The 4620-nt window shown below is 36.8% G+C and overlaps 1 long non-coding RNA gene across 1 annotated transcript; it reads right to left on the bottom strand.

Annotated features, from left to right (window-relative positions):
• Positions 1-485: 485 nt before the first annotated feature.
• LOC106340976 lies at positions 486-1582 on the bottom strand. Its single transcript, XR_001269551.1, has 2 exons — positions 639-1582; positions 486-560 (listed from the first exon to the last, which is right to left on the bottom strand). It is a non-coding gene; the product is annotated as an uncharacterized LOC106340976 (long non-coding RNA).
• Between the last annotated feature and the right edge of the window lie 3038 nt (positions 1583-4620).

Raw genomic sequence — 4620 nt, 5'->3', positions numbered from 1 at the left:
CGATCCCGAACCGTAGTAAGAAATATTCTAGAATGGGACCTACAGGGTGTTATTTTTTAGAACCAAAATCCGAAAGAACCAATCCGAACGCCAACGGGTACCCGAACGCCCAGGCCTACCAGTTACAACCTTAGTGTTTATTTCAAAAACCAAACCGGATACAAAAAGCTAACGTGGACATCTGAACCAACAAATAGTTGTAAGAACCTTTGTTTTTTTTAAAAAGAGATTTTTTTTCGTTTTCCTTTTTTTTTTGGTAAAAATGTAAAGATATTATTACCATACTTTCTCGTTTTTGACATAATTACATAAGTGACCAGAAACAGAGCAACGAAGATGAAATCCTAAACAAAAACTCAATCTAGCTATGACATGGTTTACATAACAACCAAAACTTTTATCCTGAGGCTCAACCAAGTCCGCACCAACAGCTTACCGTAAAAAGATGAGCCAAGTTCGACCGAGAGTCGAAATCCGGTAATTTCGGCCTCCTCAGTGATCTGCTCTTAAAGATAATGGCCCAGCCGAGAACATCTCGCCTAGGGCTTCATAGCACCCGCCTACAAGAACACACAACAACATAAGAGGCCTAGATCCCGGAACAACCAAACCGAGCATTTATTAGGCCCAAAGACGACCTGCACAAAATGCTGCTCCGAGCAAAAAAGGCTGCATCCTTCGTACTCCCTACCCCGAGCCCAAACTGCACACAATTGTTACACACACCACCACAAGAAGCTCAAGCAAATCTATGTGATGTTGGGACGTGAGCGAATACCGATTTAGAATGTGGCGGTAAAAGACTCAAGAACCACCACACATCCGTAGCCGCCGAGAACCGACGAACTAAAACTGGTGCTGCTAGAGCCATCATCAAAGATGGGAAATAGAAACATGGCACAACCACACGGAGCATGAACCGCGAAGAGAAGGTTCGAAGGTGATTATGCACTGCTAGCTGCCACTGAAACGGCATAGAAGAGCACCTTTTAAAACCGATAACATGACCTACGCGAGCGGGCCACTGAGCTCGAGCTCCAATCCACCTGCGTGTTCAAGCACACAAACTCGCCGCCGTGGTAAAGAGACCCACCAGCACACACCACAGCTAAGGAGAAAACCACCTAAGCTCAACGAACCAACAAGAGACCCCTTCCCAAGCCAAATGATCAGAAGCAGCGAACCACCGCATATCTTGAGAAGACCCACCGTCTCTCCTCCTCACTGACTAAGAACGCCTGACGAGATCTGAAAGAGAAAATTGATCTCAACCTTAACCCCAAAAGCCGACCGCAACCACCACCTACCACTCAACCCCCTCGCCATAATTCTAGAGAAAGCTGAGGGACCACCAGAGTCGAAGCCCCTCTACAGCGAAGCATTTCCCCTAAATCAAACTCTATTCCAGGATGACGAGCATATCGAAGGAGATCATGATAGATGGAGCGGCAGCTTAAAGAGAGAAAACCAAACTAGAGGGGTTTCCAGTAGCTGGTATGCGCCGTCCGGGCTGGAGGAAATATAGCTTTATGTAATCGCATTAGAGATAAGATGGAGAGAGAAGTCGACGGTCCGCTCTAAAACAAACAAAGTTCTCGTTGTCAAGGGTTTTTTTTATTAAAGGGTTTAAAAAGCAAAGACTTTTAAATCGAATGTTAAGTTGCTAATGCTCTAACTCTAATGGAGAATCTTATACTACACAAAATCGAAAAGAACAACAACAAAAAATAGTAAAAAGACAAAATAAAAAAAAGAACAATTTACTATTTTCTTAAATATGTGTTATCACACTTTTAAAATGTTCTAGTGCTTTGTAAGAGACTTGAAGTCTTTACAATGTTTTAATCTAGTGTTGTTTCCCATATTTTCTTTAAAATCATTTTTCAGTCACCTACTTTAAATATTTTCAGATAATACATCTTTAAGTTTTTTTTTGGTCAGATACATTCTTAAGTTGTCACATGGTATATGTACAAATTAAACATTTTTTTGTTTAAGTAGGATCCGTTAGGTATGTGCACTCGGGTTATAAGCATATTTAGTAATTAGGTTGAGTTTGGTTTTGAATTTTAAAATTTTCGGTTTTAGAAATAAATCTTATTTTTGATCAAATTATATTATAGCTCAGTTTCGTTCTAGTTTTCCATTTTTACAGATATCGATTTTAGAAAATAAATCTCATTTAGGAATAAAAAAAATAATGCATTACTGTTGGACCAAGATTTAGCACTAAAATCCCTCCCGCCAAAAGGATCTGAAAACCGACTAATGACTACCTCGAGTTGAGCTTAAATGGGCCTGCGAGAAGTTGGAACGTGACGTCTGCCCATAAAGCCCGTTGGATAATGAATGAGTCAAAGATCTAAAAGATTATTCTCCACATATCTTCGAATATGGTCAACAAATAATAAGTCATAGCTAAATATGTGGAGTCACGTGCAACAACATTACGAAGTGGAAGGAGATGAGCTTTTGGTATAAAAGAGAGTAAGAGGTCTCTCTCACAAGGATCAGATTTTTCCAGGAAATACATATACAAACAAATGAAGAAGGAATCATGCTTCTTCTACATGAGATCACGCTTACCAAGAGATATAATTCTCTACGCCTTTGGAGGAGAGCTCGTGATCTAGGGAGTCTCTCTCACGAATAAAACCAGAAAAGAAACCATTAAATATTCTCTTCATAAGAGTCAAGACCACCGCTTGATGGAGAGGTGGAAAGGAGAGCTCGCTAAGCTCGAGCTAAACCGTAGACGACGTCTCCATTTTTCAAAGAGATAAGTTATTCCTTTATGGTTAACTCGTCCCGAAGAACAGCATCGAGCCGGAGACATGCTGCTCTTCCCGATCACATTCGCTTCCGCGTTTGATCAAGAACAATGGCTCTTCACTCGAAACCTTATCTTGCGAGATCGTGATTAGCCGATACGAGAACCCTAACTCCTTATTCTTGTCCATAATCGATGTCTGTCCCGAGACGATAACAAACGAATCCTAACAAAGAAACCCGGCGTCTCTTTCTTGAGATGATGATAACCGAACTATGTTTAGACTTGATCCCTTGACAGGTACGTAGGCAGCTCGATCCCGAGTTCAGTCACGATTCTTCTCGATCCCGATATCTCTGTGATATTCGACCTGCGAATATAGTCTATTTTCGCCGACTCAGACCTGATTTCATCGTTGTATTTTGAGGATATCGTTGCCCACGTTATCTTCTTCCCCAGATTTAACTCTTAATCACTATCAAATACTTAGTGTAGATTTTAGGTTCTACAATTACTATTAAATATTATAGACTTAATATATTTTCTAGAGTATTTTAAAACATTAATTTAAATTGATTTTGGTTAATTCGGTTTAGTTCCATTCAAAATAAATAAATTTGATATAAAAATATATATTTTAATCAGTTTACTAGGTGATGACCCGCGCCTTGCGCGATATGAACAAATTAAAAAAAAAAATATGATTATCAATTTATAAGTATTAAAAAGGTAAAAATCATAGTAACAAATAATACATGTTATATAACACAATTTTGTAACTTTTGATATACAGATCAATTAAAAACAAACTATTTAGTCTTTCCGATATACTTTGCTATCAAGATCAAACGAAAATAAAATAATTAAAAGTAATAGTCTTCTTAATATACTAGTATGATATAGTTTTTTCAAAATTTTATACTGTTTCGTCAAATCCCTAAAAATAGAAGAAGGATAAATGTAATATATTAATGATAATTGTTGCCAAATTAAGTGGGCAGATCAAAAGATACATGTAAAAATATGGGCCATTATTACAACACAGAATTATTTGGCTTCAAGTCGGAGATGAAATTCATGGCACTCATTTTCTGTTTCTGTTCTCGGTTATGATACTGTAGCTAGAAATTTAGTATGATATTTATATATTCACAATTGTTAGGATTTAGACCGCTTCAATTCAATCCGAGAATCAATCCGAAAAAATCAATCTGAGAAGTTCCTTATTGTTTGATCCCTCTTTGAAAATTTTGGAAAGTATTAAATGCAAGGAAATAAAATATAGGCAATAACATTAAAAATTATATTTGAATATAAACTTAACCGGATTTGAGTTTTATATATTGACTAAATAAACTCCTATTACCATTAATGTTGATTTCAAAATTAAAAGTCTCATATTACCATTAATGTTGAATTTCAAAATTATCATAAATGGTGACCATATTAAAATTTTATTTGACTATAACTTAACCGGATTTGAGTTTTATATGTGGGCTTTTTGCAAGATTGACTCAAAACTCAAAGTCAAACCTAAAACTAACTCATGCTTTTCTTGGATTTTTCTTTGGTCCTATTCACCCCACAAGTTCATGATATTCACGAAAATGCCATCAAATTTTTTTTATTTTTTTTCCGAAAATGATATTTTTACTCTCTCACCCTCATCATCTTCAAGTAATTACAAGATTGCCATTGTGATCAATACCCCAACCACCATGAACAACCAATTTGAAGCTCTTAATGCACCTAAAATCGATTTACACTCTCTCTTTCTCACTTGTTATGAACTAAAAACAACATCTCTTTCACTTTGCCTCCATATTCATCCAAAAAACTCAAGCTTTTGA

The sequence above is a fragment of the Brassica oleracea genome, chromosome C4 (assembly GCF_000695525.1).
Source record: "Brassica oleracea var. oleracea cultivar TO1000 chromosome C4, BOL, whole genome shotgun sequence".
In the NCBI taxonomy this organism is placed as follows: domain Eukaryota; kingdom Viridiplantae; phylum Streptophyta; class Magnoliopsida; order Brassicales; family Brassicaceae; genus Brassica; species Brassica oleracea.
This window is presented reverse-complemented; position numbering and strand designations above follow the sequence as displayed.